The sequence below is a fragment of the Hippoglossus stenolepis genome, chromosome 14 (assembly GCF_022539355.2).
Source record: "Hippoglossus stenolepis isolate QCI-W04-F060 chromosome 14, HSTE1.2, whole genome shotgun sequence".
NCBI classification, from domain to species: Eukaryota; Metazoa; Chordata; class Actinopteri; order Pleuronectiformes; family Pleuronectidae; genus Hippoglossus; species Hippoglossus stenolepis.
The window spans coordinates 18,779,762-18,792,838 of NC_061496.1; positions in this window are offsets into that span (position 1 = coordinate 18,779,762).

Consider the following 13,077-nt stretch of genomic DNA (forward strand, 5'->3'; position numbering starts at 1 on the left):
TAGGAATATGACAAAGGTGTATACAAATTGATGCTATGGCTGCAGTGTCAGTGTTCTGATTGTTGAATTGATAAGTATTAATTCAACAATCATGTTTGTGCTGTACCTGTTGTACCTGTGAGCATATGATCACTGTCCACAGCTGGGTAGAAAAGAAAAAGCGTGTGTGTACATGCACATGCATTCGTAATATTTCTCATAGCGTTGTGTCTGTGCGCACACATGTGCTGCTCCTTGACTCACAGTTGTGACAAACAGAAGTGCTGCAAGTTCTTGGCTCAAAGACACCGCAATCAAACTAACAGCGTGTGCAGCAACCCACACACACGCACACTCGCCCACACTTGATTGCACACATCTTCACATGAACCCACACGGACGGGGTCTCGATCGTGGAGGGACATCTATGATCTCGCACACCTCCGAGCACTTATACCTGCAGCCTTTAATTGTGCTCCCTGCGTTCTTATCCCCACAAAAACTCCAGACACACACAGCCTCCACGCTGCCTATATTGTTGATAATCCCTTTACTCTGCTTTAAGACGCCATGCAGTGGCTTTCTCTATGACTACACCTGTGAGTCATCTCATTACACCCCCCTTTGTCTTGTTATTATCTCTTCACAGCATGCCCGATGTCCAGCCTGTTTACACACACACGGTGTACGGTCAGTTCCATATGGGCAGTGAGGCAAGGATGTGAATGAGATCCAAGCGTTCCTGTGTGATTAAAGCTGGATGACTCATTCACCATTGCTTCACATCCACACACACACACACACACACATACACACATAGGTGTATGCACGCCGATCTCGCACATCATTAAATACATAAAAGGAATACATGTATGTATTCATTCTGCACACCCACACACATTTCAGCGCTCATAGAGTTCTTGCCAGATGTCAAATGCTTTTTTGTGCCTTTTTAATATGTACGCTATGGCTGCTGATGTTCTCATTGAATCCGACTACACTTGGACTCCACAGTTGACATTCAGTCCATTCAAAGGCGACCATGGAGCGCCAGAGCTTCATCACAGGAGGGTCTCCTTTCACAGAGCCGGCCCGCATTTTACGGTGTTCTGTCATTCTGTGTGGTTTTGGAGGCCCTACAGTAATTCCATATGTGTCAGCAGAGAAGGAATTCAGTGTGGGTGATTGTAAAACATAATTGCCTGAACACAAAACCTCAACTTTTCCCTGAATGTGAGTAGTGTGTTACTGGATGATCTGACACATGACATGCACCCCCCCACTCCTATTCTCGCTCTCATTTCACTTCGACGTGGAGTTAGGATGGAGAGGCATCTGTTTGGATCATTTCAACCTCTGCATAGCGGAAGGGTAAGATACATCCAGATGCTTCCTTTCTTGAAAATTCAAATATGATACTTATCAATATGCTGGCACATGGAAGGAGCAGTTTTGTTGGCTTGATAATATACATAATTCATATTACCAACATGGAGAAAGAGATGCATGCATCTACTTGAATCCCTGCGTTGGTTTCCGGTTGAGAATGGGACTGAGTTTAAGGTTCTTTCATTTGTTGTTAAAGAACTAAATGGCCTGATCCCCTGAAAACATGTCTGAGCTTCTCTGCTTCCTTTCCACTCCCTGATGTCCCTGATCAGTTGCTCCTGGCCGATCTTTGGTCGAGGCAGACGGGTAAGGATAATCGTGTGTTTACTGGAGCCGTCTTCCATTTACAATTAGGTGCTCGCCTGCTGTTGACATATTTAAGACTAGACTGAAGACTCATGTTCTCCAGGGCTTTTGAGTGTCCTTAAGTCATAGACATGTTTTTGGGGCTAGTTTTTGTTGTTTTATTTCTTTCTTGTATTTCACATTGTCTTCTTTTAAAGCACTTTGGTCAGCTGGGGTTGTTTGTGTGTCAAGTGTGTGTGACCAACCTCAGATCACTTTAGGTATTTTTGGTCCAGTCAACCTTTTGTCTCATCTCTTTTAAATGTTATGTGCATATGAATGCAGATAAATAAAAAAGCTGATAGCCGATGCATTTCAGTGAATGTGTTCCATCTCTTTTTCTCTCCATGTGGACTGTTTACCTGCCGGCAACAAAGTCTGCATAAACCAGAAGCTTCCAGCCCCAAAAAATTGTCCCTCACCTACAGATTCACATGCAGAATCATTTCATAGAGATTATATACATTTATGAATAAATATATAAATAACCTTTGTGTGTGTATGTACAACAGGCTAATGAGGTCCTGTAAAAGAATCCTGTCCTGTTGTGATGTGTCCGAGTTTTTCTCTGCCTGCAGTCCCCTGCACTTTATCACTCACAGCTCCTCCTGTTACAACCTGGCCCCTCTCAGGGGCCTCTGGGGCCTGCTGGCTAAATTAGTTTCAGCAGCACCAGGCATCAGAGTCTCAGGCCCCTAACCTCTCTTTGGATTACAGAACTCTAACCCCTCTCTCTGTCAAGGCCTCCCGAAGCCCTTTGAAGTTGCTCATGGCTTTTCCTTCCTCACGCCACCCGACTCCCAATGAATGATCTACCCCCACCTCTGCCCTTCACCGACCCTCTCCCGTACTTTCACCCCTCTTTTTCTGCTATCTCACCACTCTTCCTCCTCCCTCTCTTCCATCCCTCTGCCTCCAGGGTGAGGTCTCCCCTCCGGTTTACTCCCTCGTCTTCTTCCCACTCCCTCTTATTTTGCTCCTTACTCTTTGTCTCTCCAACCCTAAAGGCACCTCTCCTGTCATCTGCTGATCCGCCTCACGTCTCCATCTTTTTTTTTGTCCTCCTTTAGCATTTCCACATCACTCCTCTGTTGTCCTCAAAAACTTTTCCCTCTCCCACTCTTTTTCTCAACTTCTCACATTATCTTGTATTTCCGTGTTCCACTCATCTTCAACTAGTTTTCTTTTAAACCACTCTCTTGTTCTCCGTTCCGTTTTCCTCCCCCCTTCCTTCCTTTCTTTCCCCCTCCCTTCCTCCTTTGGACTTTGTCCCCAGGGTTTTTTGCATGCCTCACACATTCCTTTACACTGACTGGCTGTGTTTACACTGACAGCCTCTATTCTATGTGTTCATTAACCCTATTCTCTCTCCCTCTGCACACAAAACAAATGAAAGTAAGAGTAGATGGCATGAAATATATCTGGAGTAGAAATAGAAGAGAAATGCATCAGACAGTAAACATGTGCCACGTTTTATTTCTATACGTTCCGGGACCCCTTGACTTTCTCTCTGCTAATTACGCTCGCGCATGGTCGTGGACATTTTTCCTTGACATGCCAGGGACGGTGGGATATAGTTAGAAGTTCAAATGGAATTCAAACACATTAGAGTGCATTATGCCAGCAGAGGTTACAGAGTAAAGTCAAGAGCTGCCAAACTGTAATAGCACCCTTAATCATAAACCACCTGATCCTGCAAAGTGAAGTGAATGCAGGGGAGGCACAGCCCAGATTCATTGATAAATAAATGCAGCCTAGGGGATCTTTTTATAGCTCCCGCAGCCAGAGGACAATATGTAGCCGCGTGAGCAATGTTTATTTTATTAAAAAGAGTGAGAGAGAGAGAAGGCCGGAGGTGTGTTGGGCCGCCGAGACAAAGGACATCGACAGGGAGCGGTACGGGAGGGGGCATTAACAGTTGATCTATCATAAGGTCATCTTTTTCCACCGCGTACACGTCACCTGTGTGCTGCTTACCAAAGGACAGTCAGCACATTCAAATGTCACTGTCTGCTGCTTGTATTGTGTAATGCCATGCTCATCCAACCGCACACAAACACACGCACACAGATGCTTGTGTGTGGTGTAAAAACACAAAGTGTTGCACAGAGTGATCGCATGTACTTTCCCACCCAGCCCTGCCCAGTCAGTTCCAGGTATACTCCTGTTGTGCAAGATGCCTCCAGCACACTCGGCTCCTCGCCTAAATTCGTCCATATTAGGATGTTATTATTCCGCCATGACACGCTGCGTCAAATGTGTGTCACCGTTTCCTGTCCTGTGCCATTCTTCCATTCACCTGTCAATCTGGCTTAATGTGTGTGATTATTCGCTGAAATAATACTCCATTGTGGACCAGCCTAAGATATAGAATGGGATCACACATAAACAGCTTGAGTTATCGCTAATCTGCTATTGTTCTTAACGCTCATATAACGATGTTCATGAATGATGTATCTTTGCTAAAGCCAGTGTTTATGAGGTTAAACAAAGGCGTGACAAATCCTGGGCTCCTCCTTAGTTTACCCTGTTTCATCTTGGGTTGTTCCTTCCATCACTGATTGATCATCTCTGTGTGTGTGTGTGTGTGTGTGTGTGTGTGTGTGTGTGTGTGTGTGTGTGTGTGTGTGTGTGTGTGTGTGTGTGTGTGTGTGTGTGTGTGCGCTGACACATCTGTCATGTCAGGTCACAGCCAATTGCCAGCAGGATTATAAGGTGTTGCAAATGGATAAAAACATTTGTGCAGTGAATCATTTTGACTTTACTGGCACACACGCCTCCACTTCCAGTAAGGATCCGCAGCAGCACGCCCGGATCTTCCACCCCAAGCCTCCACGAAGAAACCGCCGTTGATGCCAACGGCTCTGCAGCTGCCCAACAAGGAGTTAACACCTCAGATGGAGAGACATGGTGGAGGGAGGAGTGGGAGGATAGGGACGAGGATGGTGTGAAGGAGAAAAGGAGTGGCTGGCAGGCGCAAAGGTGGTGAGCTCAGGCCTGTGGAATCAGGAACTGCTCTCTGCTGTTTACTCTGCTACGCCCCTGCACTACTGCCACCACAACACCCACACCTCCACCCATGCTCTTTCTTTCTCTCTCTCTCTACCCGTGCGATCTCTGCCCCGCTGTGGTCGAGCTGGAATGCTGACTTTCACCCCCACCCACCACCCACCACCCTCTCCGTTTCTCACCCCTCCTCGTTGTGCAACGTAGGGAGAAATAAAGGGGAAGCAGCGTCCTCTGTTACAAGACGTGTGGCTTTGCGTGACCAGCAGTCTTCCTGCGAATGTGAATCACACTTGTGTAAAAAAAAAAAAATCTAAATAAGACAAAAAAAAAATGTCCTTCTGTGCTGTCTTGGTGTACTTGAGCAGAAGTGCCCCAGTCTGACTAAAAATATCTCTCTGAGCAGCAGAAGGAAAGTCTGATTCCACACAAGGCTCTATTAAAACCCACAGATTCAGCAGTGCAGACCTCAGTCTGATTCCAGCGAGGATCCTTTCTGCCCCTGGAGCCGGAGTTTGTGCTGATTGAGACCAGGAAAAACATTCAAACAGACTCTCGATTGGCGCAGATTCCAGTAAAACCCCTTTGTGTAAATTTGTGTCCGGGGAAAACAGTCTGAGTGGGCGTGTGAGGATTTTATACTTTTTAGCTTTAAAAAAAACAAGCGATATACCCGTCTAACATGAACACATTCCCTGTCATCGTTCCTCTGAGTCATACATTTTCTCTATATGTTTCTGGACGGAATGATAACAAACCTTTCATCGTTCCATTCCGTTTAGCAGCTCAGCCTGTTACACAAGTCAACCTTCCCAGTGAGGTCAGACACTCCAGGCATGACTGGCATGAATAACTCATCAACAAATGTTTCACTATCTATCACCGGTGATAACTGACCGTAGACATGGTTTGTCTCCGGCTCCAGAATATGAGTCACCAAACCATACTGTATGAATAAAAGCCTCATGTTTCTTTTTCTCTCTGCAGAACGTTTCCAGTTGGAAAAGTGTCGGGTGGCCAATGTTTCTGATAAAGACGAAATGAAGATGTTGATGAAGTGGAGTCGCTTATTAAGCAAATAAAGCTTTTGCTTTGAAACCATAGTAGTTTAAGGTTCTTTGCCGTAGCTAGGTCAACACCAGAGGAGAGGTTTGGGTTTTAAGAGAGAGAGAAAGAAAGAGAGAAATAGGGCGGTACCTGGCACATCTGTCATCCAGGGAAGGGATGGCTTTCTGCTTACCTTTGCATTGTCAGCCCAGGAGGGGCGGCGGGGACATTTGTCATGGAGCCAGGGAGTAAATAGTGAGGAAACAAACCGCCATCTGTCTGGGCCCATTGATTTTCACATGAAAAGCAAATACATCCATTCTGTTTGCGCTGCCTCCCAACCCTGTCTGCCTGCTGGGCGGGCGCAGAGTTGAAGTTTACCTTTCGACATCATGTTCCTTTGATAATCCTTATATATGACTGAACCTCCACAGCCTGATGACTGGTTTTTTTTCTGGGGTGCCACTGGCTGAACAGAGGAGCAAACAAAAGGTGCTTCAGCCCCTATGAGTCACCGTACGACACAGAGCGGCGGCAGGTTGGCGAGGTGAGCAGATAGCCTGTGCGCTCTTTATAACAATGGACAATACAGAGAGGCCGTGATGTGTAGGTGGCTGACCTGAACACAGGGAAATTACGGTCAAGGATCCAGCCCTCTCGCATCCTGTGGCCCCCTTTTGCAAATGCAGGATTTTTCCTTTCTGCACCTCAAAGCGAACGTCCTTCCCACATCTGCGATATGTCACACGTGTGTTTGGATGAAAGGCTGAAAGAGCAAGATGCAGAGATGGATCCTGTGACAGAGAGAAAGAGCTTTAATGTCTGGTGTCACCACCACCTGCCTCCTCATGTGAAATCCCTTCATGTTCCACCCACTAAGTTCCCGATCCTCCATTCTCTGCCCTTGAACTAAATAAGCCAGCGAATCTAATCCCTAATGTAAAGACCTGATAAACTCCTTTCACTGCGACCATGTAAATGTTTATCATTAAACGTGGGGTATTCACAGAATTATCGCTGAGGGGCGTAATGACTTTTTATTAGGTCTGACTGAGGTCTGTGGGTAGATAACCTAACAAAGAGCGCCAAGGTGCTCTCTGTGTGTATTACCCCTCCCCATTTGGCTTTGATCGTTTTGGCATTTGGCTGCGGACACTTTAGATATACAGCTGATGAAACCAAAATGTCATCCCTCTTTCTGTACAACCGCTGGAGAGAGGGCCTTTTCATTTAGGACGAGAATTTGAAACAGCTCTAACCTTTCATCAACAATGCTGCCACTTTACGCTGTGGAATTCCTAATACAGCGGGAGGCGTACCGAAGGCACCTGATAAGGTCCTCTGAGAAGGTCTGCGCAGAGAGAGGAAAGGGACGGAGGGAGGCACCGGCGACATGTTGACAAGAGTAGGGTGACACAGACAGAATGACACTAAAAAGGCTTTCGGCAGAAAACAGGTTTCCACTGATGGGACAACACAAAAAAACAAGCACGCACCCAAAAGGAAACGCGCAAATTTATTAACTGGATCACATTGTGGTGACGACGGAGATATTGACACATCACACCTTTTCATTAGTTAATCACGTGTGCATGCATGAGCAATTTGTCTGCATGTGTGTGTCCATGTGTGTCTCCCAGCGTTTTTGTTCCCATGCCCTTTCTTGTCCATGTCAGACCCCACCTGTTCAGTGAGTGTAACCCCCCCCCCCCTCCCTGCATATTGGGCCTCCACGATGTGTCATCAGCACTGGCTTTGTCCTTATATTTCCCGAACCCTGCCTCTCACATGATCCAGTTACTGTAAAAGTCCGATGAGGAGACTCACGAGGGCCATTTGTTTTCACTACATCTCAAATTTTGGTTTCGCTCCGTCATTCATCCCAGTCATTCTCTCTTTCTCTCTGCAGCACGCCCCTCGCCTCCCTCTGCATCCCCGTCTCTGCCTCTCGCAGCCCCCTCCTTCACCTCCCTCTCTCCACATTCCTTGGTGAGTGGGTGGAAAGTTCAATGGGGATGTGGGATCCCAGAAGGGCAGTGTGTGTGTGTGTGGAGAGAGGGGGGGGGGGTCTCTTACCAGTGTGTGTGTGCAAAACAGGGGCTTCTTATCGGCAAATCTCTGCATAGCCACAACTCAGCAGCAGCCCTTTGCTCCTACACAGTGTCAGCAGTGTAATGTGGCTGCTTGGTGGTGTGGAGCTTGTTGAGAAGGTCAAAGGTCAAAAATAGTGTTCTTAAATAGTTGCTCTAAAAAAACTCAGATTCAAAAAATGTAAGAGAAAAAGATGAAACTGAACCACTACCTGTTTTATTGTTACAGCTGAAATACTGGATTTGTTATGGTTCACCTTCATCACCTATTTGATGCTGCTCCCCACTTCAACACGGGCTACTGACACTGACAACACTTAATGAGAGAGGGACCCCTGCTGGATGTATCTTGGTACTGCAATCCTTGATACCTAAAGAAGAGAATCAGCTGGTCACTCACGTTTACATTTATACAGTGCACTAAAACTTTACCTAACTTTTGTTTAATTATGTGTAATATAAATGTTAATATTTGACTGAGATCATGAAGGGATAGAACAAATACAATCGACACCACTATTGTAACCGCTGTTGCTGTTGCCAATAGTGTGAAGTTGTTCAAACCTCACACACTTGGCGAGTAGGAATTGAAAGGGTAGGGCATCTTGGGAAGGTAATTTCCGAGAACTTCCAACACTATTTTGTTTGTGGCATTCCTTGCTCTCTTGTCACAGTGTGTATCTTATCTCTGTTGTGCTGCAAGCAAACAAACTGGTTAGAGAGGCGGCTCTGCTCCGGGGGCCGCGAGTGTGGGAGACACACAGGAAGTGGTGGGCGACCAGCAAACTGTATTTCCCTTTCCTGTCTATGTCCTCCCTGCCTGCCTGCCTGCCTGCCCTTTGGCTATTAATGTAACTCTGAGCTATCCACCACACACCCACATAGCCACTGCGAGCCGGTGCACTACATGTACGCACACGAGCATGCATGCACAAAAACAACAATGCATACTGTCCCAGCAGCAGATGCCAAGTGATATCAGTAAATCATTAGCAGCCAAACACGCAGGCAGAGTACGAGGTTGCACAGAGAGCCAGTGGTATGTCCCCGCCTGGCTGGCTCTCGTCTCGCATAATCCATTCGTTCTTGCCTCGCCCTCCTACCTGACCGGTATAGATAACAGACGGCAGGGTGCAGTTGAATCGGTGTCCATCACTCATCACATCATAATGCCTCTCGCAGCCAAACGCAGGGTGTTGTGTGGCCTGCATGCACAGGAGGAAAACACAAGCAGCGCAATAACAAGGTTCTCCCATTCTTTAAGTAGAACCTGCACAAAAAAACGTGTGTGTGTTGTCACGTGTACAACACACACGCAACCACAGCCACACACATCACAGAGGTGCAGTTCGCTGTGAAGGAAATTATTCCTCATTTCTGTTTTGTTATTTTTTTCCTCCTCCCTCCTTCAAGTAGGCCTGATTTTTCTCAAAGTGGGCTCGAAAGTGGGACGAATTTGGCACTTGAGCTGTGCACTTTCAATCCCTCCATTAGTTTTTTCTCTTTGTTTAATTAGCCACTTACACACGTGGCCCGGCCCCCACACACACACATGCACGTGCACACACACACGCACACGCACACAATCCATGCTCCCATTGAAATCCTTATCTCCTCCGCTCGGTCACCCAGCTCATCTGTGGGAGAACAGAGAGGAGAACGCTCACTGGCCGGAATCACAATTAAACATGCAGCCCAAGTAGCACCCAGAGAAAGGTGTTGCATTTAACCAGGACGCAGACTATTTATAATGGCCTGGGCGTGCACACTCTCATTACGGGCCAGGAGGACGCTGACAATGGACAGGCAGATGAGGGGGTAGTGACTCCTTTTAAATGTCACCGGCAATGTGTCTCCTTATCTGCAGGCGGTTTGCGGTGGCCGTCCAGTTGAATACAATATTTAGAGCAGGGTGAATGAAGTGAAATGGAAGAGGGAGTCGAGACAATGATTTGCAGACGAAGGGGGCACAGACACTCCATCACCACATTACAATATTGATTTTCTTTTAGATTAAAACCCATATTAAAGGGATCTGACATCTCACCTGCTTAGAGTCAGCTAATTTGATTAAGATCAATCTCACTAATTTGAATATGGACTGTAGTTTGTTTATAAGAAAATACACCATTTATCATAATTTTTTTATATTTAAAGTATGGGCAGGGTGCACACAGGTCGATTAGTGACGGACAGCTACACCGACCAATATTCTTTCAGTTCGAATAGAATGATATGTAGTCTGTATTACAGACCTGCCAGGGCCACAGACACCGGATTGTGTTCTTTTTATCAACCAACAATATTATTTATCGACGGCTACCAGGAAGAGGATTCTAACAAACAAGATGAAAAGTGTTTCAGAAACAGCTTACCAACCCTACCTTTTACAAAAAAAGAAAAACCTTCCAATAACCAAAGTCAAACTGCAGCCTCTCTCCCATGCAGACCTCTGCCTAATAAGCTTGTTAAAGTCCCTTTAGTGTAACAAGTAGCTGGAAAATAGATAAACATAATTATCATATCAAATACATGAGCCGTTGTGGGGGATGAGAGATTAATTTGACAAACACTTTGTTCTACTGTGTTCTTTTGTTTTATTCTCTCTCCCCACATGCCAGTCACGCTCGGTGCATCACATCAAGCACTGAGCTGGGAAGTGCAAGGCTGACGTTCCTTATTGCACCGTGTCGGCACAACGCGCCGTGAGAGCAACAACACACCGGACCCTGCCCCCAGAATCACCACAGTAACCGCATGGGCAGGTCTAACAGCTCCGAGAAGCAATCAGCACCTGAACAATTACACCCAGTGAATTGATTAGATATTGATTGCGAGGTTACCTGACACCTGACCAGAATCTGCAGATCCTCAACTCCCTCATTACAAATCAACACATGTGCAACCCAAGGAGACCAAACACATAAAGACACAGCATGGTGGTGCAGGATACAAAACACTGGAGCACCATGACAGGTAGCCGCTCTTTCTTCTGTTCCAGTGGAAAAGGGAGCGGACAAGAAGGGGAGGGGCGATTTCATTATCAGCCAACATGTATGCTCATGCCGCACGGCTTTACCCAACCAACCGTTGTCATGGCAGCAACTTGTCATGTCTTCTGCGTCTCACCTTGAATGAATGGAGCCCTGCAGGACATGTGGCCTCCCCCAGGAGCGTGCACGGGGGGGCGTAGTGCGTCAGTCCTTACGAGCAGCTGGGGACACACCCACGGCAACCTGCATTACAGTTTGTGTACGTGTGTGTATGTTAATGGGTATGTGTCTGAGGAGATGGCATGCAAAGCTGGCTTCCTTAGGACCATGTTGTCACCACAGGGACGTCAGCAACAGCAGTAGCAGCATCAGTCGACCAGCTGCTCCTCCATCTGAAAACTGCACTTCACTTGGCGGCCCGCCAAGGATGAACCCATCCTGTCCTTCCTCTCGCCAAGGAGCCTTTTCAGCTTTCGGTTAAATAAGTCGAAGCACAAGTCTCAGCCTACATGGAAGCATAACTGGTTTGAGTGTATAAACTCATAGCTGGAATCAGTATGTATCAGTACATCTGTGCAAATTTTGCAGGAAAAAATATGAACTAGAAACTACATGCGCACACACACACACACACACACACACACACACACACACACACACACACACACACACACACACACACTCACACACTCACACACTCACACACTCACACACTCACACACACACACGGAAAACAATACCTGCCATGCTGCCGCAGCTGGTAAGGATGCCCTTATCTGGTTGTTGAGGTCTCTTATCTGTTCTGCTTTTCTATGATTGTATGTTATTGTTCAGTATCGATCATGTATCTGCTATTTGACTAGAACAGACAGGTCATTGAGACTAAAATCATCTTTACTGGAAATTTCTTTGAAAAAAAAGCTCCATTCATGTTCTCTTTGAGTCTGTAGACAATAACACAAACACAAAAAAAACCAATGATTATATTCTCATCTTTGTCAATTGTGTGGTTCCATCTGCACTCACTCGTCAGATGGAATTGGAAAGTGAAACTGCTTTGGTTACTACCACCCTGAGATCATCCCATCCGACCATATATAGGGAGGAGGAGAGTTACTTTCTTTCTTTACACCTACAGGCCTTTGATCGCCGGGCTGAACATTACAACATTTACATCCCTTACGCACAACGCAAAAAAAGTATACACACGGTGCCAGACTACCCCCCTACCTGAAACACGAGAACACTCGTAAGTAAGTAAGTAACTCGTAAATAAGGACATGGAATTAATTGTTGGATATTCACAGCCAAAAAGCCCCATGCATTGTTTGTGTTGCTGTTGTGGTTTACACAATTATACCATCTTGTTTCCCTGCATTCTCCCTTTGTCTCCCTAGGACTTAGATGTCTTTCCTGAGAGTTGCCTCTTGAAGTGGTCCAGATCTCTCGACTGTTTCTGGAGTAGATTCAAGAGAGCTTTGTATGAGCAGGTGCGCGTACGTCTGTCTACAAGTTTGAGTGTGCTGAGGGGTGATGGGGGGGAGAGGAGGAGGAAGAGGAGGAGGAGGAAAGGCATGGCCCGTTTCCATGACAACAGCTTTAAATTTGCGCTTCCTCAATAATACAGATAGGTAGATAGATAGATAGATAGATGGATAGATGGATAGATGGATAGATGGATAGATAGATAGATAGATAGATAGATAGATAGATAGATAGATAGATAGATAGATAGATAGATAGATAGATAGATAGATAGATAGAAGTAGATAGATAGATAGATAGATAGATAGATAGGTAGATAGGTAGCTAGCACAATCACTCGTATGATTTCGTGCTTGAGGTATTTTGCCACTTTGTCCACAACTCTCGAACATGAGGTCGGACCTGATGAGAGAAGAGATTAAAATATGACACCGACATGGACGCTACCAAACTATCAGGTTTCCAGATCTGGAGAATACAGGACCTGCTACTTAAATATTTCACTGGCCTCATTTAGTTTGATGCTGAGATCACATGAATGTGACACCCACCTTTGGCAGTGGGGTCAGGGTGGCCTAAAAATACAGTCACTATGCATCTGCAACAAACACCAATGAACTAGTAATACACGCATAGCAGAGCACAAATGACAAAAAGTGTGCAAATCGTTCATATGAATGCCTTGTGAGCAACTGAATGTTTTAGCCAGAGCTCAAACAATGCACATGTAAAATGGAACACGT